Here is a 27,284-nt window from a genome sequence, read left to right on the forward strand (position 1 = left end):
TGCGGACGTCACATGACATCCGTTAAAGTTAGTTTGTTGATCCTTCCACTCAGTTTTTTACTACAGAGGCCAAGCAGCTCTCTGACCGAACACGGTGCCGGCTAGGTGGTAGCCTTTAAATCGGCCGCGGTCCGTTAGTATACGTCGGACCCGCGTGTCGCCACTATCAGTGGTTGCAGACCGAGCGCCGTCACACGGCAGGTCTAGTGTATAGAGACTCCCTAGCACTCGCCCCAGTTGTGCAGCCGACTTTGCTAGCGATCGTTCACTGGCTACATACGCTCTCATTTGCAGAGACGACAGCTTAGCATAGCCTTCAGCTACGTCATTTGCTACGACCTAACAAGGCGCCATATTCAGTAATTAGAATGAATTCTGAACAGACAATATTGTGAATCATGTACCGTCAAGAGCGACGTTCATCATTAATCGATTGAAGTTACGTATCAAACTAATTACGTCCGCTTTCTGAATTCTAATTCCATGTCATGTTCCAGACCTCAGGTCAGTATAGTCCTTCCCTCCTCACGCCAGCCTGCGTGAGCTAAAACGCGTGCATTTCGGCCTCCATTCGTAACACGGTGTTCGCTCTTCTGCTAACACAAAAAAGAGCGTTCTGGACAGTTCAAGTGCTCGACAAGAATCGCATCGAGCATTTGTGGGACATAATCGAGAGGACAGTTTGTGCGCCGAATCCTGCACCAGCAACACTTTCGGAAATATGGACGGCGGTAGAGACAGCATCGCTCAATATTTCCACAGGAGACTACTTGCTGGGGGTCACGCCACGTCGAGTTACTGTACGACGACAGGCAGAAGAAGGTCCGACGCGATATCGGGAGGTCACCTCAGTGTACTGTACCTGTTGTGGACAGTCACCGATTTACAAAGAGGAGTCAAGATTTTCATAAGAAAGCTGGCGATCAGACTGAACGAAAGTGTGGTGGGCTTGACACGAGGAACAAATTAGTCACCAGCTGATGAAGAATGAAACCTAGGCGGGAAAGAGAGACGGCGAAATTGGAATGAGAGCGACCTGAAGGAACCACGAACGGTCGCTTCGTTCAGTTGAGTGAACCGTTCCTTTGGGCAGTTCCTTCGCGGAAGACACCCTCTTCTGATCGCATGATTTACCGGAGCGGCTGCGCACGCCCCGCTCGTGAAGCGCCCTGGACTGGACGGACGGACGTTAAGTGCCGTCGGAGCGGGGAGCGCGGCACACGCGCCCCGCCGGCGGCCGCGGCCGCTGATTGGCCAAATGCAATAATGCCCCGCACGTGGAGGCCCGCACGCCGCCAGCGCCACGTGCGCCGCTGCGCCACGAGCAAAGCGGGCCTCGCGCTCAGCGCCAGCACTCCACCGCCGTGGCGGCGGGTTTTCGCATTCTTGGCTGTTGTCTACGAAACGGTTCGGTCCCGCGGGATGGACACTGTCTTTAAGTCCGTTTTACGCGAGCAAATTTCCGCTCAAACTCTACTACTCGAAGTGCGCGCACCTCTCCTGCCCTCCTCTAAATCAGCAACCAACCGCGACGGCGAGTTTGTCTATGACGTCAGTGATCTATAAATTGTCTCTAGTGCGGAGTTCTAAATTTCAGAGTACGCTCCATGCTGCGCATGCCCAGACACAAGTGATTACGGCGGCGTCTGCTAACAGACGCTGCCACCAGTAAATGTACACTACTGCCCATTAAAATTGCTAAACCACGAAGATGATGTGCTACAGACGCGAAATTTCACCGACAGGAAGAAGATGCTGTGATATGCTAATGATTAGGTTTTCAGAGCACTCACACAAGGTTGGAGCCGGTGGATACACCTACAACGGGCTGACATGAGGAAAGTTTCCAACCGATTTCTCATACTCAAACAGCAGTTGACCGGCGTTGCCTGCTGAAACGTCGTTGTGATGCCTCGTGTAAGGAGGAGAAATGCGTACCATCACGTTTCCGACTTTGATAAAGGCCGGATTGTAGCCTATCGCGATTGCGGTTTATCGTATCGCGACATTACTGCTCGCGTTGGTCGAGAACCAATAACTGTTAGCAGAATATGGAATCGGTGGGTTCATGAGGGTAATACGGAACGCCGTGCTGGATCCCAACGGCCTCGTATCACTAGCACTCGAGATGACAGCCATCTTAACCGCATGGCTGTAACGGATCGTGCAGCCACGTCTCGATGCCCGAGTCAACAGATGGGGACTTTTGCAAGACAACAACCATCTGCACGAACAGTTCGACGACGTTTGCAAGCAGCATGGAGTATCAGCTCGGAGACCATGGCTGCGGTTACCCATGACGCTGTATCACAGGGAGAAGCGCCTGCGATGGTGTACTCAACGACGAACCTGGGTGCACGAATGGCAAAACGCCAATTTTTCTAATGAATCCAGGTTGTCTTTACAGCATCATGATGGTCGCACCCGTGTTTGGAGACATCGCGGTGAACGCACATTGGAAGCGTGTATTCGTCATCGCCATACTGGCGTATCACCCAGCGTGATGGCATGGGGTGCCATTGCTTAAACATCTCTGTCACCTCTTTTTCGCACTGACGGCATTTTGAACAGTGGATATTAAATTTCAGATGTGTTACGACCCGTGGCTTTACCCTTCATTCGATCCCTTCGAAACCCTACATTTCAGCAGGATAATGCACGACCGCATGTTGCAGGTCCTGTATGGGCCTATCTCGATACGGAAAATGTTCGACTGCTGCCCTGGCCAGCACATTCTCCAGATCTCTCACCAAGGGAAAACGTCTGGTCAATAGTGGCCGAGCAACTGGCTCGTCACAATACGCCAGTCACTACTCTCGATGAACTGCGGTGTCGTGTTGAAGCTGCATAGGCAGCTGTACCTGTGCACGCCATCCAAGCTCTGTTTGACTCAATGCCTCGGCGTATCAAGGCTGTTATTACGGCCAGAGGTGGTTGTTCTGTGTACTAATTCCTCACGATTTATAGAGCAAATTGCGTGAAAATGTAATCACGTGTCAGTTCTAGTATAATATATTTGTCCAATGGCTACCCGTTTACCATCTGCATTTCTTCTTGGTGTAGCAATTTTAATGGCCAGTAGTGTATGTATACACTGGGTGATTCCGTGATTATGTTACAAACGTTCTAGGATGACGAAGAAGGATGAGTGTATGAATAAAGGCAAGGCTCCTTGTACCGGAAACGAACCAGTCGAAAGTTATGAGCGAAAACCGTTCTGATACCTCTGACAGTGGAGTACGTCTACCGGTACTGTTGTTGCTCAGAGTAAACTGTGTGCTACTTTCAGAGGCTGTAGTGTGGACTAAAACAAGAAAAACTGTCTATTAAACATGAGCTCTAAAACGCACAACTTAAGAGTTACGAGCACACGGTCAATAGAGGAGACGTGTTTCACAGTGGAGAAGATGAACAAGTGGTCATAGTCATTCAGGTAAGGATTTTAGAGCCATGTTTAATAGACCTTTTTTCCTTGCCCTGGTCCATACTACCACATCTGAAGGTTCCCTGTCCTACCGTCTTTGCAACAACAGTACATCTATTCCACTAGATCGAATCGGTTTTCGCTTATATCTTTAGACTGGTTCGTTTCGGAACCAGCGACCCTAGTCTCAAATTGACACACTTATCCGTCCCCCATTGTCCTCAAAAGTTTGTATCATCATCACGGAATCACCCAGTATATAAATACATTTATAGGTGCCAGCGCCTATAATTTTGACGCTCCGGTAGCGTCGTTGGATGATGTTTCCGGACGTGAGTTCCCACGTAAAATTTCAGCCACTAAGTCCCCTCTACAACCTCTTACAAGTGTGTAACATGAATTGCGAAACATCCTGTATAGATTATAGATGTCTGGGAGCAGCAAAGGCCTCTGGAACCAAATAGTTTCCTTCCCTACAGGCTTTTGGACTGTATTCCTGTTTCTTTGTTGGTCCATCACGGCCAGCGGACATCGGCTGGTACGTACTTTTCAACGCCAATAAACTTTACCAACAGCCGTACACTTTAAGACATTTTATTTTATTTTGAGAGCAACCAGTTCCGGCAATTCATTTTGGGACTTTCAGGTCGCATACGCTTTTTTCAAATCAACGAACTTCTAGTAGTTGTTGTGGTCTTCAGTCCTGAGACTGGTTTGATGCAGCTCTCCATGCTACTCTATCCTGTGCAAGCTTCTTCATCTCCCAGTACCTACTGCAACCTACATCCTTCTGAATCTGCTTAGTGTACTCATCTCTTGGTCCCCCTCTACGATTTTTACCCTCCACGCTGCCCTCCAATGCTAAATTGGCGATCCCTTGATGCCTCAGAACATGTCCTAGTAACCGGTCCCTTCTTCTTGTCAAGTTGTGTCACAAAGACCTCTTCTCCCCAACTCCATTCAGTACCTCCTCATTAGTTATGAGATCTACTTATAGTATAGGGCGATAAAACTGGACACCGTGAATTCCAGTCGTTGTACAGATGGTTTATACGAAGATGTTTTCTACAATCGCGTGTCACCGAAGACCGTTCGTGCAATGATGAGGCTGAAGTCTTCGGCAGATATAAGATTCGTATTGAAAATCTGAGTCAGTCGCAGGAATCAACCTGGACGCTGTGGAAAATAATTGACGGCGAATTCGAAATGAGGCAAGTGAGGAGAAGAAGAGGAACAAGAAAAATAAATACAGACGAGGTCAGTGCAAGCAAGAGCACCGCATGCTCGTTTCAGTAGCTGGCAGGTGAGTCGGGATCAGTTGTAGGAGGCGAGCAGGCAGCTTCGCTAAGCGCAGGTGTCTGCGCTCTCCCCACGAACGTCCCCGGCGACCGAAAATAACGGAGGACCTGGCCCTAGCTGCTCTGCTCGCGGGCGCGCGTAGTACAATCGGAGAGTACAGCTCTTCCACTACGTGCAGGGCCGCCTCACTGCCACAGCGCCTACTGACGCACATATCGACGCCGCATGCAAGCTTTCACCGTCCTTTAACTGGGAAGATTCTCGACACAAGACAGTAGGCGAATGGGCGAGTACTTCTCTGAGCGGCTAGTAATCGCTTTAAAGTACCGTCTACTGGAAACTGAAGAAACTATTTCTGCAATTGTGTGCAGTCGCGTTTTAATCGCTTTTCGGGAGTTTTTGAACGCCAAGTACAAGGTGCTTATAATTTGACGTCCGCTATCTGAGAGGACCTCCATGAGAACCGAGTGATTGTAGAGCAATGAGACTTCGTGGAAATATTTGTAAGGACAGCCGGCCGCTATGGCCGAGCGGTTCTCGGGGCATCAGTCTGGAACCGCGCGACTGGTAAGGTCGCAGGTTCGAATCCTGCCGCGGGCATGGATATGTGTGATGACCTTAGGTTAGTGAGGTTTAAGTAGTTCTAAGTTCTAGGGGACTGATGACCTCAGATGTCAAGTCCCATACTGCTCAGAGCCATTTGAACCATTTTGTAAGGACAGGCGGAAGAGAAATAACGTAAAAACCGTTGGAAGAAACGTATTTTAATTTCCACACGAAAGGGTAACATCTGTTACCTGCGTGACGTGTTTATCTTCCAGGTTACAAACGTTGCTCCTTGTCATGACCAAATCCCTCCACGATAGCCTGGAAGCGCATTAAAGGCTGCCCTACTGCTGCCCGAAACACTTCAGGTTGAGTGATGGGTGCCTCGTTCGCTATGCCCATCTGCTACCTGCAAAGTGTGTTAGTCTCCCGTTGATAAAACCAGTTCTTCAGATAACCCTGCAACCAGATATCACAATTTTTCGCATCTGGCGATCGTGGTGGACAGGCAGTTTGGGACAATCGGCCATAGATTCGGATCTCTGGAAGTGTGCTGCAGAGTAGCAGAGTTACCTCAGCAGCAGTGCGACTCAGAGCAGGGGTCACGTGTTGGCGGAGCAGGTCACAATAAGTTGTGCCATTCGTGCTGCACGTCTCTGGTCCTTGGAGTCCGAACCCTAGAAAGAAGAAACACCCCCCAAATGGACAATACTGAGTTTTCAACGCCCCAGTGGGCGTAATGTGTCCATCACTCCACAAAATTTCCACCAACTGCGACATAATCGCGTGTACAAACAGTGATCCAATATTGTAAAATGCTTTTTTATTCCAGTCTCTGAGCACAAATGAATTCTTTAGACGATAACCGGTTTCAGTCTATAATGACCATCTTCAGATCTTTTTTACACCATGTCCTAAAGTGATACGGCCATAATGGCATCGTCAAAACATATAAATATCATCAGCATAGCATCGTCACATAGATTTAAAATATGGTGTAGAATATGTCACATCGTCCATCACTTTAGGACATGGTGTAAAAAAGATCTGAAGATGGTCATTACAGACTGAAACCGGTCATCGTCTAAAGAATTCATGTGTGATCAGAGACTGGAATAAAAAAGCATTCCACAAAATGTTCCAAGGCCACATGTGGTCAGCTTAAACCTGCGCAACAGGCGTACGTGCAAAATGAACAAGGATTCTGCATCTTGTAGCATAGTAACCGCTGGTCAGTTATGTGAAGCTTGTATGGATAGCATTTCACACTTGTTCGCGGCACTTTTCGGACATTGGACCACGGAATGTTCGTCTGTTGCGAGACAGCTCGCGCGCTGCTTGAACATCGCAAACTGCGTCCAGCATTCTCAGCCATGGCAACAGTAGCTTCTCCAATAAGATGTGGCGCAACTGGCCGTCGGACTCTCTCATGGGCGATTCCCAAATCGTGAGTTAATTTTAACTTCAGATTCATGTCCTTCAACCCTGATGCGGACAGACGGCCGCTCCGTATTCCTTTAACGCGTCGACAGTCGCGAAGAGCTGCAGCAGCAGCATGTAAGAGGTCCACGACTAAGGAATTTGTTGCTAGCGCACTCGAGCAGATGTAATTTCGATGGATTGCTCACGCGCTGCCTGCAATATGTAAGCTATAAGAGAATCTCAGACCAGAGAGCAGTGTTGACTGCAGTAAGAGCAGTGTAGCAGTAGGAGTAAGTAGTAGCTAGGAGTCGTGTGTATGGAGTTGGCCGGGCCGGTCGTGGGGAGCGATGGCGGTACCCGAGGGATGTAACAAAAGGTAAAAGCAGTCGCGCGCATATGTAGTTTGTTACAGCAAAATTTCTACTATTGTTATATCAAGTCCCATGTAAATGGTTCAAAAAATCTTTTAATAATAATCCTTTTTGTGGTGTCACCGCCAGACACCACACTTGCTAGGTGGTAGCCTTTAAATCGGCCGCGGTCCGTTAATATACGTCAGACCCGCGTGTCGCCACTATCAGTGATTGCAAACCGAGCGCCGCCACACGGCAGGTCTAGTCTACAGAGACTCCCTAGCAATCGCCCCAATTGTACAGCCGACTTTGCTAGCGATGGTTCAGTCTACATACGCTCTCATTTGCAGAGACGAACAGTTTAGCACAGCCTTCAGCTACATCATTTGCTACGACCTAACAAGGCGCCATATTCTTCAAGAATGTATTCTGAACTGATAATATTGGAAATCATGTACCGTCAATAGCGGCATTCATCATTAATGGATTAAAAGTTAAGTATCAAACTAAGTACGTCCGCTTTCTGAATTCTAATTCCTTGTCATGTTCCAGACCTCACGTCAGTATAGTTCTTCCCTCCTCACGCCAGCCTGCGTGAGCTAAAACGCGTGCATTTCGGCCTCCACTCGTAACACGGTGTTGTCTCTTCTGCTAACACAAAACTTTTTATAAAAGTAACTTTTTGACAATCATTCATCTGAATTTAAAGGATTTACTAATTTCTGCAATCCGTGGTCATCCCGATTATCGTAAAGAAAAATCAGCTGTTTCTTTTCATACATGACAAATCTAGCGGCCAGCATTGCACTGGGCTGTGTCAGAAAAATTTCTTATAGGAGCAGATATACACGCGATATCCGGCGACTTCATTGAGGTAAGAATTTTCAGTTTATTCAGAATGATCTTTCAGGGCCATGACGCAGCACTGCTGACGTCCAAATTTATCAGTTTAGATTCAGTCAGTTAATTATTGAAAGGTTATATATGAGTCACTGATTTTATTGCGAGGTTACGCAATAATAAACAATTGGGAGGTTACGCTGAATGTGAATGATGTAACTATATTTTAACTGTTGGGAGGTTACAAGCAGCAGCAATGCTGCTCTTGTTTTAATAAAACAGCTTTACGAGTAAAGCCCCGCTCACCGTGTCCAGAGCCACGCTGACTGACTGCAGCTGTAGCGCACCCTGACGCCTGTGTTTCATCCCCACGTCGCCGTACCAGTACCGGCGCCTAGTCACGAGCCATGACTGTAACACTGCTAACGACGCAAATCCTGCAGCGCACCGTCTGGACATCACTGCTAGAAAGTTTGACGCACATAAGCTAAATAGGTTTTCGTCTACATTATCTCAAGTAGCAGAAGTTTAGTTAAAACCACCCTGTGCAATAAGCCATTATGGGTCGATGTTTGTAGCGAAACTTGGAGGAAAAGCATTCCACATGTGATAACCCAGGCGTCCTTTCGAGCCCCGTTGCACGCATGTGGAAGTGAAATTCACCCATGACTCCTACCTGCTCCACCTCCCCCCCTCTTCCCTTTTCCAGTTACCCAATCATGTTCAAATGTGTGTGAATCTTACGGGACTTAACTGCTAAGGTCATCAGTCCCTACGCTTACACACTACATAACCTGAATTATCCTAAAGACAAACACACACACACCCATGCCAGAGGGAGGACTCGAACCTCCGCCGGGACCAGCCGCACAGTCCTTGACTGCAGCGCCTTAGACCGCTCGGCTAATCCCGCGCGGCGTTAATCATAGTTCAGTCGAAACGATCATATCCGACTTCGACGTTATGGAACAGAATAGTAATAGGTGTGCCAAGCAAGCCATATGATCTGACGACGTGCTGCAGCTATCTATCACTGGCTTCGTCGCACGCAATGCCCAGCAAGTCATCGCGACAGAAATGCGCATGCCGGAACTGGAGGAATCTGGAATGAACAAAATAACACCAAAAAGTACCCAACTCCTACTACGGCTTTAGCCTTTCCCCCATCCCTCCCGCACATCGTAGCTTGGGTGGCCCCAGTACAAGGGCGTAAAATACGAAGATGTCCCATAAAATAAGCACGCCACGCTGGGTTAGCTACACTGTAACCTCCGACACATTCCGGAGCCATACAGCCGTTTGCATGAGACGTTTACGGCGGCGTTCGAGGAAACTAGGGGGCAAAACGAAACAAACAAATGAGAAAGAAAGAGAGAGAGAGAGAGAGAGAGAGAGAGAGAGAGAGAGAGAGAGAGAGACGAGTAGCAAACGGCACCGGAAGGTTGACTCCAAACAAGGCTGTCGCAGGGGGTGCACCGGGGGGTTTGTTTAGGTTTGTTTGTGCCGCTACGCGTCCTCCGGGTTCAAACACGTAGACAGACGCTGGCTCCATACCATACACACAGACCAGCGATATACGGTTACGGCAACTTCATAGCAGTTCCCACCGATCTTAACCGGCTGCAGGGGAAACGGATTCTTTCCTCTTTCACTGTTAACACCTCGCCGCTTTTCGTGCCGCGTGATACAGTTGAAATCAACTTACGTCCAATTCAGTCCCCTGTTCTGGTCCTGGACAACTTAGCTGCACAACTTCTTCGCAGTAGAAACAAAGCTCAGGCAGTGAAACCTGTTTCCACGACAATTGGTGCAGTTGATAATCCGCGCCTCGTCGATTTCATACTGCAACAGAGTATTTATGAGCGGCTACTATTCGGTTTCGGTTGACTTCACAGAATGAGTACGGCAACCGCTTTCGAATTTATACACAGACGGTTTCTACGCTTTTACAGAAACACACAGCACTTTGATTCACAGGTGAACTGTCCTGTTGCGGCTCTGCATATGACAGCAAGCAAGCCGCATGAAGATGAATGTGTAAATCTGAAACATCTCACGATGATTTTTCATTAAAATAAGCCAGAAACCAAACACTTGTAGGTTGCTGCTGTAAGTTATAAACATTTTGTATAACGTAACGACCATGGTTCTCCAATAGTGTCATTATTTTCACACAACAGCAGTTTCAGACTACTCTTGCTCCAACATAGTCCATCGACAAAGCCATAGAGAAACCTACTTTTCCTATTGCGTGTCTCACAATTCCTGTTACTAGCTTCTAGGGGTTGTAGAGGGAATCAGTGGATAATGTCTTGACGAGGAAACCACGCCCGGAAATGTACCTTTTCGGTGTGAAATTTAGTTTGAAGGTCGAATCACTTTCAAATCTCGCGCTTGCCGGTACGCACGCACTGAGTTGTGACCGATGTGCTACTCAGGAGGCCAGGCCACGCCGCGGGCAGTGCGTCGACTGCTCGACATTGTGTTCTGTTCTGCCAGACGAAGGACTGGGTGGAGCACCGCAGGCGACCCTTGTACAGTCGCCAACATACCAGTTTGTAGCAGCCGTTTTAGCACTCAGATGTAAATGGAGTGTGACGTCATAGTTTATTTGTTTATTTTGGCTTTGACTTACAAGGACCATGCATTCTACAATGCTTATAAAATGCCAAAGAAACGTAACAGTAAAAAAACCACAATAGCACAAAATTACGATGTTAGCATATCAACACACTCTTAAAGAACACTGAAGAGCCAAATAAATTGGTACACCTGCCTAATATCGTGTAGGCTTCCCGCGAGCTCGCAGAAGTGTCTCAACAGGATGTGGCATTGCCTCAACTAATGTCTAAAATAGTACTGGAGGGAATTAACACCATAAATTCTGCAAAGCTGTCCATAAATGCGTAAGAGTACGAGGGGGTGGAAATCTCTTCTGAACAGCACTTTGCAAAGCATCCCAGATATGTTCAACAATATTCATGTCTGGGGAGTTTGGTGGAAAGCGGTTTAAACTCAGACGAGTGTCGCTGGGGCCACTCTGTAGCAATTCTGGACGTTTCGGTGTCGCACTGTCCTGCTGGAACTGCCCACGTCCGTCGGAATGCACAATGGACATAAATGGATGCAGGCGATCAGAAAGAATTCATTAGGTTGTCTCCATACCCGTACACGTCCATCCGCTCGATACAGCTTGAAACGAGATTCGTCCAACCAGGCAACATGTTTCCAGTCATCAACAGTCCAATGTCGGTGTCCAGGTGAGTCGTAAAGCTTTGTGTCGTGCAGTCGTCAAGCGTACACGAGTGGGCCTTCGGCTCCGAAAGCCCGTATCGATGATGTTTCGTTGAATGGTTCGCACTCTGACACTTGTTGATGGCCCAGCATTGAAATCTGCAGCAATTTGTGGAAAGGTTTCACTTCTGTAATGTTGAACGATTCTCTTCAGTCGTCGTTGGCCCCGTTCTTGCACGATCTTTTTACGGCCCCAGCGATGTCGGAGATTTCATGTTTTACCGGATTCCTGATATTCACGTCGCACGGGAAAAATCCCCACTTCATCGCTACCTCGGAGATGCTGTGACACATCGCTCGTGCGCAGACTGTAACACCACGTTCAGAATCACTTAAATCTTTATACTCTGCAATTGTAGCAGCAGAAACCAATCCAAAAACTGCGCCAGACACTTGTTGCCTTATATAGGTGTTGCCGACCGTAGCGCCGTATTCTGCCAGTTTACATATCACTCCATTTGAATTTGAATTCATAAAATGAAAGCGCAATCAAACACCACCCACATGGCGGCAGTGACTACAATAACACTGAAGCAGAATTACAAACAGCGCTATACAGCAACATTGTGACAAACATGCATATGTTCTTATTGCAAAAGACAAAACATTGAAGTGCAAACGCCGTACATCATACAGTAAGTACAGCAACAACTGAAGAAAATAATTGCAATAAAAAACATCATGTAATAAGGTGAGAGGCGTAGCATGCAGGAAGACGTACTTAAAATAAGACGTCATAATTACATTGACAACGGCGCCCTCTTCTCTGTTTGTGTGCGTACCGTAAAACGGGGATTTGAAAGTGACCGTCAAAACTTTATGTACTGCGTCTCCTCTACAATTTTGGAACACTTGTACATCGCATATGTCTTCTCAGTGCGTCGACCAGCCTTTTCCTCGCGTTTCTGACGATATTTTAAATTTCCTCTTTGCGATTTTTACAAAGAGAGGCAACACTGCGATTTTCGGTTAAGAAGTTTTCGTCAGTTGTCATACATTGCAGCTCGTCCCCAGACTAACACTGTCAATAATACATGTATTACCAGTTTTAGGAAAACACGGAGAGTAAACAGCATTTTGGCAGGGACTATGAGCACAGCAAAAGACGCCCCTTACTCAAATTGCTGCCGGAAATGCTCATTGCTCTCCACTGTTATCATCGGTGATAGCATTAGCAGCAATACACTGAAGTAAGAAATATTTTATAGCACAACATGGGAAAAGCAGTGGTCTTGATAACTGTATTCCTCTGATATAATCATTTAAGCTTATAGTAATATCATTACATTTACTCATTTTATTGTTTATTAAATATAGAAAACAATTTTCCATTTGTGTGTAAGACACAGCGAAACCCAGTGGACCGGAACCAACGAAGAACGTTAGAAGTCACCACAGAAAAAGATAGTGTTTGTTAAAATTTAACTGCGTAGTGGAAACTAACAATGCGGAGCTAAGTCACTTTACAAACTTCCTAAACAAAATTATTGTTACAAAAGAAACAACGTCACTAAATATCGTCGGACAGAATATTGCACAACACTAATTTGTGCCCGGTCTATAGCATCTGCACGTGAAATTACACTCAAATGCCATTCAATTTTGTTTTTGTCAGAATCAAGCCGACATTTACTGTTAACATCGTGCATGGGATCTTTCAGAGAACTCTGAAACTATTCGAGCTGATTAAACTCATATAAACGAAAATGAAAAGTCAAACCCCACAGACTTCTATAGTTTTCATTTTTATTGCTCTAGTAATGTGCTACACTCAGGCCTCCGTCTTTCATTTGCCGCCTTAATACATCTGTATGTGCTATGGAACATTTTTACATCGTAAGACTATTTCATGCACTACAGCAAATAATTTGCTGTGATACTGAGTTTGAAACAGACTTAACTGTCTCTGCTATCGACTTAAACAATTCGTTGTAACTTCAGTGAAGTCAGAGTGTATTTGAAAATGTCTGCCGTACTGTTAAGAATTACAGTAGATTTGGAGAGGTGTATTAAAGAGGGAAGGAGTAACATGAAACGTCATTTACACATCAGCCTCGAAAATGAAATGACCTTCACCCTCATTTTACCGAAAAAAAAAAAATATTGGAGGAAACGTTGGCATACTGATCGCGGTACGGTAGATGCGCATCGAAACGGGCGAAAGCGCGCTCTGCGATCTCGTGCTGCCACTCGGCGCTGTAATGCGACCGCAGCAGCCGTATCTTGTCACGTGTTTTCTGTAGCAGACTTCTTAGAGGATTCGATACCCTGACCGGCGGATCAGAGGCCTGAAGACTGCAGCGGCTGCTGCTGGCAACAAGCCCACGGCGACCCGAATACCCTGCACTCCCACGCCGGTCAAAGGCAAGGACGAATACCGCAAGCCACGCAACTACACAGTCAACTGTCTCCGCATACAAAGAACGAGGAGGGAAAACCAGCACGTTCCAGGCTGCCGAACGTCCGTTTAATGTCATAAGCGAGTGCGGAAATTGAAACTGTTTGTATTGTTCGTGATAATGAGAGAGACAGGAAGACAAGGTGCACAGTTGACGTCACCTAGCCCGCTACTGCCGAAAAGTGTCGATGGTGTCACCCTATCTGATCAACAGAACAAACGACGTCAGCTCTCACTGCACGAGACACCGCAGAGAGAATTAGGACGCAGCCCGGGTCATTGGTGCAAGCTCTAATGATATGTAACTCTACTTCGACTACAATCAATCCAACCGCCTATTGTTGCGGAATGAGTGACTCTTAACGCTATCTGTAGGCGTCTTTTAGTAAACTGCAGACTGTGCTGCGCTCTGAAGCGTGTGTGTGTGTGTGATGTAACTGTAAATGTAATGGACGCTATGAGCAAGTGTGCGAGCTGAAATTCCTGTGCTGAAGTCGTAGAGATACTGAGAAGCAACAGCTGTCAAGTGGTGGAGTGCAACAGGACGAGCGCACATTAACGACCTCCGTTCTCTCTCACGAATGCAGTTTACTGGTGAAGAACTCTTGAGGTAGGAGATTCTAACTTTTGTGGACTGGCAAGACAGCCAATCCACTAGGACGGGAAGCCGATAGGCACGCGTTTAAGCTCACGCAGGCTAGCGTGAGGTCTGGAACAGGACACGGAAATGAGACTAGTAAAAAACGTACGTAGCTTCTGGAATACTTAACTTTAATCCACAATTGGTGAACATCGCTCTTGACGGTACATGTTTTACAGCATCAATAGTGACTGGTAATGGCGCCTTGCTAGGTCGTAGCAAATGACGTAGCTGAAGGCTATGCTAACCATCGTCTCGGCAAATGAGAGCGTAATTTGTCAGTGAACCATCGCTAGCAAAGTCGGTTGTACAACTAGGGCGAGTGCTAGGAAGTCTCTCTAGACCTGCCGTGTGGCGGCGCTCGGTCTGCAATCACTGACAGTGGCGACACGCGGGTCCGACGTATACTAACGGACCGCGGCCGATTTAAAGGCTACCACCTAGCAAGTGTGGTGTCTGGCGGCGACACCACCACACTAACCGCAACACGTCAAGTGTCATTTCGGCAGGAAAAGAGGTGGACGTTCCTCCTTAACATCCTGTATGACAACAACTTCGTTACGTTTAGTATCTTTCGTCGGCGAAAACGATAAAATCTGCTTGTGCTGCATCAAGCACATAAAGACGTTTGACCCGGCAGAACTATCCGTACTTTACCAGAGCAGTAGGCCAACTGCTGACAGCTTCACGCGCTCCCACCTAACTGTTTTAAGAACTTTAACGTTGCACTATGTTTCACGCTTTTGTCAGCAAGGCCAGTCGGTAATGTTGCCACATCCGTCTATACTATGCAAAGTACCTAAACGTGCAGCGGGTGAGTCTCTTTCCACTGCCATCTTCTCCTTCTCCTCTGCCCCATGTAATGCGTGGGCAAGAAGAGCGTGGTAAAATTCCACATGAACTCTACTCCCACATTCTCCTATTTTTCTGGGTCTTAATCATTTTCGCAGGCACGTGTGAAAATAACATGTTGCCCGACTCTTCTCCGAACGTACGTTCTCTGAATTTCAACGGACCCCTCTGCGGGATAAAGAATGCTTTTCTTGTAAGGACATCCACTCGAGTTTATTGAGCGTCTACATAACGCTCTCGCACGTAGTAAACGATCCGTTGACCAAATGTGCCACTCTTCATTGGATCTTCTGTGTTTCTTCAGTTAACCCTCGTAGTTTCAAAGAGGATGTGTGTGTGTGTGTGTGTGTGTGTGTGTGTGTGTGTGTGTGTGTGTGTGAGGGCTGGGGGGAGGGGGAAGGGTAGGGGGGGGGGGAGGATGGATACTTTACGCGCCCAGCTTTTGGAGATATTGTTACCTAGGCATGTACCTTTTATTTAAAAATTCGAAAAAAAAGGTTATTATTTTCATGATTTCTTCTATCACTTTTCGTAAATGTTTTTACATTTTTCAGTAAAACCTAACCCAAAACTAAGTCTTAGTAGTGGATGCCACTTTCCACAAACACCGTTATATTTATATTTTTCAGTTTCAGAACACTTCTTATGCATGGGTGGCCAGTTAAAAACTGTGTTGTTAGTACAAGTTAACGACAATTGTCCAAATTTTATCTTTTTAACTTTCTTTTGGGGGGTGGGCATAAAGTACATCTCCCCCCCCCCCTTTCTCACCGGCCCTGTAGTCACGTTGGACACAGTACTCCAGAATCAGTAACACACGTGATTTCTGAGTCACCTCCTTCGTTAATGAAATATATTTCGTTAAATTCTCTCGATGAATCTCAGCCTGGCATTCGCTTTTTCTACAGTCTGCCTTACGTCGTTTTTCTACTCTTTGGGTCGCTCCTTAGTATTAGTCCTGGGCATTTTACGGTGGTCGCTGTTTCCACTAACCTATCGCCCACAGTATAACCTAACAGCAGTGGACCTCTCCACCTTTTACGCGCGGTGTGTCACATTTATTTACACTGACGGTCACCAGCCACCAATTCTCCGCAGGTCTTCCTGCATTTCGGTACAGTCTTCTTAATTTTTTGTGACGTTCTGCCTGTAAGCAGAAAAAATAAAATCTCAGATGTACCACACTGGCTCCAGATGATGTCATCTATACTGATAACGATATAAGGTGTCTCTTAAGACTATACCTCCAAACAGGTAACTGCTGACAGATCCTTTTGCGAAATGATGCAAAAAAATGAAAGAAAACAATGAAGCGTTCAATGAGCTTATTTCTTGGAACAGTGTCTCCGCGGTGCAGAACGATCAGGGAGATGAAAAGCGCCTACGAGCCTCTCCGGCGAGGCCTCGTGGAGGTGGCCTTCGGGTGTTCCGCGGCTGGGAAAGGCGGAACCCTTGAAGTGCGGATTCCGCGGCGGTGGGCAGGCGGCGTGGCGTATCTGGGTCACGAACGCCGGCCGGCCGGCCGGCCTGCCTCAGCCAACGACGCCGCCACGCGGGCGACGGAAGGAGGCGGCGGCAAAGCGTCCACCACCAAAGCCGGGAGTTTACAGGTGTGACACTTCAAATACGCGAATCACAACACCAAAAAAAATTAATGTAGAGTTATGAAATTTCGCAAATACGTTTGTCTAGGTAACATATTTAAATGAAAAAAACATTGCTTAATGCAAGCACGAGATAAGCCATTGCAAATGTGAAATGCTAGTACATTAATAACCAGCGTAACTTTGAGATGGAGTTCCACGTCTGTTGCACCTGGTCGGTCAATACAGGGAGGGGTAATGTTGATTATGGATCATGAATAAGATATTTCGTAATGATGTGGAACGAGTCAAATTTTCCAATACACGACATAATTAAGTTAATTTAACAACATAATTAAGTTAATATAACTTTTTTATTTTATTTTGTTTTTTAATTTTTTGCATGTAGAGATGAGAGAGTTGGAAGCATTCTGAGTGGTGGACAAAGCATGCGGATCGCCAGGGACATCAGACGGCCGCTAGTCCTACTGGGAGTCCTATGAAGGCGGAGAGACGAGTGTCTATAGCCGTCTGGCCATCGGCCATGCTTTTACAGTCCTGCTCTGGGACATGCAGCTTTGCTCTGAACAAGCACAGATAGGATCTCCTGAGGAACAAACTCCGGGCGAGAGCATTTTGCGACCTCAGGGGGGGAGTGAGAAGGTTCGCTATTTTTTTTTTTTTTTTTTTTTCCAAAACGCCCTATTGGGCTCAAATGTAGAAAGCTGTTTCTGCAGAAATCTCTAGACGTCAGAGATAAACATCACATGGATCGATTGGGGTCCTGCAGTTTAGGTCCTCTGAAAATGTGAGACTGAAAATACACTGGTACATCTGCCTAACATCGTGTAGGGCTCCAGGGAGCACGCAGAAGTGACGCAACACGACTAATGTGTGAAGTAGTCGAGGGAACTGGCACCAAGAATCCTGCAGGGCTGTCCATAAATCCATAAGAGTACAAGCGGGTGTAGATCTCTTCTGAACAGCACGTTGCAAGTCATCCCAGATATGCTCAATGACGTTCATGTCTGGGGAGTTTGGTGGCCAGCGGAAGTGTTGAAACTCAGAGTGTGTTCCTGGAGCCACTCTGTAGCAATTCTGAACGTGTGGGGTGTCGTATTGTCCTGCTGGAACTGCCCAAGTCCGTCGGAATGCACAATCGACATGGATGGATGCAGGTGATCAGACAGCATGCTTACGTACATGTCACCTGTCAGAGTCGTATGTAGACGTATCATGGATCCCATATCTTTCCAACTGCACACGCCCCACACCGCTACAGAGCATCCACCAGCTTGAACATTCCCCTGTTGACATGCAGGATCTATAGATTCATGACGTTGTCTCCATACCCGTACATGTCCACCTCCTCGATACAATTTGAAACGAGACTCGTCCGACCAGACAACATGTTTCCAGTCATCAACACTCCAATGTCAGTGTTGGTGGGCCTAGCCAAGACGTAAAGCTTTCTGCCGTGCAGTAATTAAGGGTACACGAGTGGACGCCGAGAATAATAACACGTTCAGCTGGCTTAAATCTTGGTAACCTGCCATTGTAGCAGCAGTAACCGATCTAAGAACTGCCAGACACTTGTCTTACATAGGCGTTGCCGACCTCAGCGCCGTATTCTGCCTGTTTACGTATCTCTGTATTTGAATACGCATGCCTATAGCAGTGTCTTTGGCGCTTCATCTATTTACTCCGCGAAAAACAAATGTTTACGCGCTATGAAGACCGTCAGCATTAGCTAACGCAAATAAAGTACGGGTGAGGCAGAGCAACGGGACGGTGACAATGGAGAACAGCCAATGTCGCTTTTAGTGAGACACACAAAACGCGGCAATATGAGCTTTGCTTGTAATTATCATTCTATCACAAACTTCTCCATCTTTGTGAACCTCCGCCACCAGACTTCGACACTGACAGCCGCCTCCGACTCCGCCGGCCAGCGCTGATCCAAACTTAGTTGCCGCAAAGGGTCGTTGGTTGCGCCAATGACTGACTCTGCAGCTGCTGCAGCCCCCACCTGCAGTACTAAGGCGATATCAAGCCGCAACCGCGAGATGATTTGTAAGGGCATCGTAATTCGTTACTCTGAGCTCCGCTCAGAAAAGTTATAATTTAACTGCAATGAATTGTCCGCTTTCAGCTTGTGGAACGCATGCTCTGGGTAGTTCTGTGGGTGTACGTAACATCCGTGTTGGATGTCAATGTTTTACCTAAGTCTTGTAGATAACTACTGTCGTCACTCTGGAAGTTCTCGTGGTCCAGCTACTCTGAGCCACGACTGTGTACGGCGCAATATACTACTTCCTGCACGGTGGTGCTGAAGGAAAAATTTCCACTATTCAGCACTACTGAAATAATCAGTTTAGCGATTTCTTCAGCGATGCTTCTACGTTTGAACAACTCAAATCAAACAAATGGCAGATCTATTTTACAATGACATTCTAAATAATGACAATCACGTAACTCATGATACACTGAAGTATTTTAGGTAAAGACTAGCATCAGAGTCAATCAGTTCAAAGGCTGTCTTGATTTATTCTGGCCCACGACAATGTCGTTGGTCCTCTTGCTCTGAAGAGTTCAACGCACCTTCCATACGTACCGCCAAAGCACCACTCGTCATGATCTTTCTAGTAACGTTGTCGCGGATTTTAGGCACCGCGTGTCCATATATTGTCCGCACCATCTCCACATACAGATACGAAGGTGGGCATGTGGATGTTCGTCTTCTCGCTTTTTATTTATTTATTTATTTTTACACCACACTACTTTAATACAGCACACGACCACCTTTGGCTATTGTCAGAAATCACTGTGGAACAGTTATGAAGGTCTAATGAACATCACTACAAAATACAACCACCCGTGTGGCGTACTGCCTTCCACAATACTGTCTTTTTTCAATTAAATTGTTCAAATGGGTCTGAGCACTATAGGACTTAACATCTGAGGTCATCAGTCCCCTAGACCTTAGAACTACTTAAACCTAACTTATTTAAGGACAGCACACACATCCATGCCCGAGGCAGGATTCGAAACTGCGACCGTAATGGTTGCGCGGTTCCAGACTGTAGCGCCTAGAACCGCACGACTCCCCTGGCCGGCTTTTTTCAATTAACATCACGACTATTACTGGGCGCTTCGCGATTAAAGCAAATTAATGAACTTGCGCAATTAATAGCGTCTCCCCCCCCCCCCCCCCCCCCCCCGAACTCTATGTCAGATATGTCCCGGCCTTGTTACATTAATGTTGCCATTGTTAGGTATTTGTTTTGTCAATTTTATCGCAATAAATCAAAGTGATTGATTCCCAGTTATTATTTTGGTGGGCAACGTAATATTATTGCGACATCTGTTAGGCTTACCGTCCAGTTAAAAACCAAGTCACACAGCAACAACTTGCAAAGTTCGGGTGTCGAGGAGGTAAAAGTTGCGGAATTCGTGTGCGCTGCCTGAAAGGACTTGTACACGATCTTCCGCAATGAAACAGGTTCGAGAGACTGAAACTGGTACTTTGGCCTTTCTCTGTCATCCTCCGCTTCGATTACCAAAACGATCACTGATGGTCTGTACACATCAGTTTAGTCCCTTTCGCTTAACTCGTTAGGATGGTCCTGCCACACACTGCTAGGCTGCACTAGTGCTGGGCGAAATATTTCCCGACACGCCACAGCGTTAGATAAGGTATCGAGCCTGTTCAGAAAATCACGTGACATTTGACTGACGCGGCACGAATGCATGGGATTCGCCAGATGCTAAGAACTAGCCATAACGGCTCTGCTGAAAATTTGACAATATCGAGAAACTTAGAAGGAAATAGCACTACATCTTACCACTGCACAAACTACTGTTGAATTTTAGCAAATATGCAATAAGAGTTCTCACACAGTACAGGTATGTATGGATATATAAACATTCACGCTGATTTTTAAGCAAAGGTGAAAATGCCGTCGTCGAAAAATATTACTTTACTGCACCTGTTTTATTTTTTTATGAGGGAATAATGATTTACCATGTGGCTTGCATATTAAGATTTCAGTATCTTTTTACATATTATGTTGCTATTATTGTTGTAGTCCAGAGATTGGTTTGATGCAGCTCTCCATGGTACCTTAGCCCGTGCCAGCCTCTCCATCTCCTACATCCTTCTGAATCTGCTTAGTGTATTCATCTCGTCGTCTCCTTTTACAATTTTTAACCTCCACGCTTCCCTCCATTACTAAATTGATGATACCTTGATGCCTAAAACCGTGTCCTACCAACCGATCCCTTCTTCTTGTCAAGTTGTGCCACAAACTCCTCTTCTCCCCAATTCTATTTAGTACCTCCTCTACCCATCTAATCGTTATCATTCTGTGACACCACATTTCGAAAGCTTCTATTCTCTTCCTGTCCAAACTATTTATCGTCCATGTTTCACTTCCATACATGGCTACACTCCATACAAATACTTTCAGAAACGACTTCGTGACACTTAAATCTATACTCGGTGTTACAAATCTAATCTTCTTCAGAAATGCTTTCCTTGCCATTGCCAGTCTACATTTGATGTCCTCTCTACTTCGACCATCATCAGTTATTTTGCTCCCCAAATAGCAAAACTCCTTTACTACTTTAAGTGTCCCATTTTGTAATCTAATTCCCGAGCATCGCCTGATTTAATTCGGCTACATCCCATTATGATTGTTTTGCTTTTGCTGATGTTCATCTTATATCCTCCTTTCAAGACACTGTCCATTCCGTTTAACTGCTCTTCCAGATTCTTTCCTGTCTCTGACAGAATTACAATGTGATCAGCGAACCTCAAAGTTTTTTTCTCCATGGATTTCAATTCCTAGTCCGAACTTTGCTTTTGTTTCCTTTACTGCTTGCTCAATATACAGACTCAATAAAATCGGGGATAGGCTGTATCCTGTCTCACTTCCTTCTCACTGTTTCCCTTTCATGACCCTCGACTCTTAACTGCAGTCTGGTTTCTCTACAAATTGTAAATAGCCTTTCGCTCTCTGTATTTTACTCCTGTCACCGCCAGATTACATATTATAATGTCCGGTAAAAACGTTACCAGATTTGTATAATTTGGGGACAAGATGGCGACACTCAGATGAAAGAAAGAAGGAAATCAATCAAGAATTAGGTATCATAGTTTTTTAGGCAATTTTCGGTTTCATAGTGCAACGCGCGCGCGCGTAACACCATTAATGGTCAGAAACGAGTTATTCTTAATGTTTTTCACAACATGACAGAGAAAAATCAGCTTTGACGTTTTTGAGAAACAGGATGTACTACTGGTGAGTGGCGTTTCGAAACGCGTAGTGATTTACACTTTCTTTTTGCCGGTTTGAATGCCTATAATAATGAAATATGTGATTATTAACTCATGCTTAGTCATTTTTTTTCAAGAAATACGCAAGTCTTCTAGTTTCTTATTACGTATCACACACAGAATTCTTGTTTTCATTGCAAATACTCATTCTTACTTATCTATATGTAATAAAAGTTTGTTGAAGATTTTGAAGATAATAAAACAAACTTTTTGGAGAATAATGAAAAATCAAATACTCTGAGTATCCCTGTTGTTTTACAGGACAGATGTGGTCTCACGAGCCAGAGTAATACAGCGTCTTAGAAACATGGAAAACAATTTTCACGGAGTCGAGCACACCGTCCGTACAAACGCTTCATTTTTACAGTTGTCATCTTAACACTGCAATCTGAACCCAGCAGAACTGATCTGGAGCCAAGTTAAGGGAAACGTCGCGAGAAATAACAAGTCATTTAAGCTGCCAAACTTACTGGAACTAAAGGACAAAGCTCTGTGACCCCTCACTGCCAAGCGATGGCGAAATGCAGAACGGCACGTTTTGACAGAGGAGGAGCGCAAGTAGACTATTTTGTGGCTTGAGATTCTATTGCCGATAGCCTCGTTATCGACGTAGCAGCACTGAAATGTAGTACCGCATTCCTCGAAGTCCGACATGGAAGAAGTAAGGAGGTTACCAGACGACTGACTGTAATACCTTCAGTGGCTTCAGTATTTAGCTACAGGGTGAAATCCCAGAAGCGCGCTCTTACGCTGCACACTGCTCATGCAGAAAAATTACCCTTGTTGAAGTCAGGAATTTTCATCAGTTTGTAAGTACAGTAGCGTGTTAGGTAAGATCGAGAGCATGTTATGTTTTCCAGCAGATCATCTAAGAAGCGTATCGCCTGAGTTTTAACAGTATTTCCTTCTGTTCAAAAATTAAGTGACATTCAAGGCTACACTGCTCTCTGCTCGTCTCTTTTTGCGTTTTTATTACAACTGTTCACAACACTGCATGTTAGTTGGACCACGTGGCTGGCCAGTGTTTTCCACGCTATATGCGCCGGTAAAGTTGTCATTCCGTATTATGAATGGGTCGATGTACGCTTAACGCACAGCATAAAACGGATCCTCATTATCGTAATTGACTGTATTCCGTAGAGGTTGCTTCCGCTGCACGTGAAACGAAATCCAATAACGTTCCCGCAAACGCTTAAGAAGACAATGATAATTAATCGAAACCATCAGCTGCCAACAGGTGTTGCTGATATATCTCAAAGGGGACATCTGAAAATGTGTGCCCCGACCGGCACTCGAACCCGGGATCTCCTGCTTACATGGCAGACGCTCTATCCATCTGAGCCACCGAGGGCACAGAGCATAGCGCGACTGCAGGGACTTATCCCTTATACAGGAAGCGTATATCAACAACACCTGTTGGCAGGTGAGTGTTTCGATTAATTATCATTTTTTCTACAGAAGCTGCATGGTCATCATTGGTATCTGTTCTTTCGGAACAGTTAGTATCTTCATATAGCTTAAGAATACGTAGTGTTATGTTTGGATTCCGTAGAAATGTTGGAACACGTGAGGCAATACTGACCCTACGACTTTTCTTAGAAGAAAGATTAAGGAAAGGCAAACCTACGTTTCTAGCATTTGTAGACTTAGAGAAAGCTTTTGACAGTGTTGACTGGGATACTCTCTTTCAAATTCTGAAGGTGGCAGGGGTAAAATACAGGGAGCGAAAGGCTGTTTACAATTTGTACAGAAACCAGATGGCAGCTGTAAGAGTCGAGGGGTATGAAAGGGAAGCAGTGGTTCGGAAGGGAGTGAGACAGGGTTGTAGCCTATCCCCGATGTTATTCAATCTGGATATTGAGCAAGCAGTAAAGGAAACAAAAGAAAAGTTCGGAGCAGGTATTAAAATCCAGGGAGAAGAAATAAAAATTTTGAGGTTCGCCGATGACATTGTAATTCTGTCAGAGACAGCAAAGGACTTTGAAGAGCAGTTGAGCGGAATGGACAGTGTCTTGAAAGGAGGCTATAAGATGAACGTCAACAAAAGCAAAATGAGGATAACGGAATGTAGGCGAATTAAGTCGGGTGATGGTGAGGGAATTAGATTAGGAAATGAGGCACTTAAAGTAGTAAAGGAGTTTTGCTACTTGGGGAGCAAAATAACTGACGATGCTCCAAGTAGAGAGGATATAAAATGTAGACTGGCAATAGCAAGGAAAGCGTTTCTGAAGAAGAGAAATTTGTTAACATCGAGTACAGATTTAAGTGTAAGTGATCACGTCACGTGGCTCGGCGCCAGCAGGTACAGCCGGCCTGCTGGCGCAGCGCGCCTACGTCACGCGGTGACGACACGGCACGCCACGCCACGCTGGAGGCTTGCAGGCCGCCCGCCTCTGCGCGCCGCGCCGCGCCTCCCCATTGGTCGGCTGCGATCGTACGACGGAGCGAGTGCGCAGGTGCGCGGCCGGGCCGGGCAGCTCTCACCGGCCGCGCGCGGGCGCCAAATTACACGCAGCGGAGTGAGGACGTGCCTGCCGCCCGCCTCGCAACGCAGCCGCGTTCCCCGAGTAATTGCCGCCGCCGTGGAGGACGCGGGGGCGGCACGTCCGCACAAACGATGGGAGCCGGCCGGCCCTCCCCAGTTCCGGGATCCGCCTCTCTCTGGCCCTTCCACTCACTCAGAGGGAACGATCGCGGTCCCACGACAACTTTGTTTCTATCTGATACACGCTGAAGAGCCAAAGAAACTGGTTGATGTTGCGGCTTTCAGTCCTGAGCCTGGTCTGATGCCGCTCTCCATGCTACTCTATCCAGTGCAAGCTTCTTCATCTCCCAGTACCTACTGCAACCTGCATCCTTCTGAATCTGTTTAGTGTATTCATCTCTTGGTCTCCCTCTACGATATTTACCCTCCACGCTGCCCTCCAATACTAAATTGGTGATCCCTTGATGCCTCAGAACATGTCCTACCAACCGGTCCCTTCTTCTAGTCAAGTTGTGCCACAAACTCCTCCCCAATAATATTCAATACCTCCTCATTAGTTACGTGATCTATCCATCCAATCTTCAGAATTCTTCTGCAGCACCACATTTCGAAAGCTTCTATTCTCTTCTTGTCCAAACTATTTATCGTCCATGTTTCACTTCGATACATGGCTACACTCCACACAAATAATTTCAGAAATGACTTCCTGACATTTCTATACTCGATGTTAACAAATTTCTCTTCTTCAGAAATGCTTTCCTTGCCATTGCCAGTCTACATTTTTATATACTTTAAGTGTCTCATTTCCTAATCTAATTCCCTCACCGTCACCCGACTTAAGTCGACTACTTTTGCTTTTGTTGATGTTCATCTTATACCCTCCTTTCAAAACACTGTCCATTCCGTTCAACTGCTCTTCCAAGTCCTTTGCTGTCTCTGACAGAATTACAATGTCATCGGCGAACATCAAAAAGTTTTTATTTCTTCTCCATGGATTTTAATACCTACTCCGAACTTTTCTTTTGTTTCTTTTACTGCTTGCTCAATATACACATTGAATAGCATCTGCTTCCCTTTCATGTCCCTCGACTCTTATAACTGTCATTTGGTTTCTGTACAAATTGTAAATAGCCTTTCTCTCCCTGTATTTTGCCCCTGCCACCTTCAGAATTTGAAAGAGAGCATTCCAGCCAACATTCTCAAAAGCTTTCTCCAAGTCTACAAATGCTGGAAACGTAGGTTTGCCTTTCCTTTTAATCTTTCTTCTAAGAAAAGTCGTAGGGTCAGTATTGCCTCACGTGTTCCAACATTTCTACGGAATCCAAACTGATTTTCCCCGAGGTCGGCTTCTATTAGTTCTTCCATTCCTCTGTAAAGAATTCGCGTTAGTATTTTGCAGCTGTGACTTATTAAACTGACAGTTCGGTAATTTTCACGTTTGTCAACACCTGCTTTCTTTGGGATTGGAATTATTAGATTCTTCTTGAAGTCTGAGGGAATTTCGCCTGTCTCATACATCTTGCTCACCAGATGGTAGAGTTTTGTCAAGACTGGCTATCCCAAGGCCGTCAGTAGTTCTAATGGAATGTTGTCTATTCCCGAGGCCTTGTTTCGACTCAGGTCTTTCAGTGCTCTGTCAAACTCCTCACGCAGTATCTTATCTCCCATTTCATCTTCATCTACATCCTCTACCATGTCCATAATATTGTCCTCAAGTACCTCGCCCTTGTATAGTCCCTCTATATACTCCTTCCACCTGCCTAATATCGTGTAGGGCCCCCGCGAGCACGCAACACGAACTCAACTGCACACGCCTCACACTGTTACAGATCCTCCGCCAGCTTGAACAGTCCCCTGCTGACATGCAGCGTCCATGGATTGATGAGGTTGTCTCCATACCTGTACACGGCCATCCGCTCGATACAATTTCGAACGAGACTCGTCCGAAGAGGCAACATGTTTCCAGGCATCAACAGTGCAGTGTCGGTGTTGACGGGCTCAGGTGAGGCGTAAAGCTCTGAGTTCTGCAGTCGTCAAGCGTATACGGCTCCGAAAGCCCATATCGATGACGTTCCGTTGAATGGTTGGCACGCTCACACTAGTTGATGGCTCGGCATAGAATTGTGCAGCAATTTGCGGAAGAGTTTCACTTCTGTCACGTTTAACGATTCTCTTCAGTCCTCATTGTCGGAGATTTGATGTTTTACCGGATTCCTGATGTCCACGGCACACTCGTGAAATGGTCGTACGAAAAAATCCCCACTTCATCGCTACCTCGGATATGCTCGTGCGCCGACTATAACACCACGTTCAAACTCACTTAAATCTTGAAACCTGCTATGATAGCAGCAGTAGCTGGTCAAACAACTGCGTTAGGAACTTGTTGTCTTATACAGGTGTTACCGACCGCAGCGCCGTTTTCTACGTATTTACGTATCTCTGTATTTGAATATTGTTCGCGCAAACAGACACTTGGCGCAGTGGCTGATGGGACCGACTGTAAATGGGAAAATGCCTTTACGGTCGTTCCCATCAGCCAGCGCGCCGAGTATCAACTTTGTCTGCGCGTTTATTACGTCTGCCTAAACCAGTTTCTTTGGCGCTTCAGTGCGTATACGGCAGATATTGTCGTGTACCTATAACAGACCCACAGGCTTCACCAGCCAAACCGATACGAGAGTATGGTTCAAAATGGCTCTGAGCACTATGGGACTCAACTGCTGTGGTCATGAGTCCCCTAGAACTTAGAACTACTTAAACCTAACTAACCTAAGGACAGCACACAACACCCAGCCATCACGAGGCAGAGA

The 27,284-nt window shown here is 46.1% G+C and overlaps 1 protein-coding gene and 1 non-coding gene across 2 annotated transcripts in view; both read right to left on the reverse strand.

The window, feature by feature from the left end:
* Positions 1-27,284, reverse strand: part of LOC124546206 (protein spinster) — a 329,935-nt gene that overhangs the window by 273,745 nt on the left and 28,906 nt on the right. The gene's annotated exons all lie outside the window — the stretch shown is intronic.
* On the reverse strand, positions 23,267-23,341 carry Trnat-ugu. The gene has a single exon. It is a non-coding gene; the product is annotated as a tRNA-Thr (tRNA).

This window comes from Schistocerca americana, chromosome 1, assembly GCF_021461395.2.
Source record: "Schistocerca americana isolate TAMUIC-IGC-003095 chromosome 1, iqSchAmer2.1, whole genome shotgun sequence".
Lineage (NCBI taxonomy): Eukaryota > Metazoa > Arthropoda > Insecta > Orthoptera > Acrididae > Schistocerca > Schistocerca americana.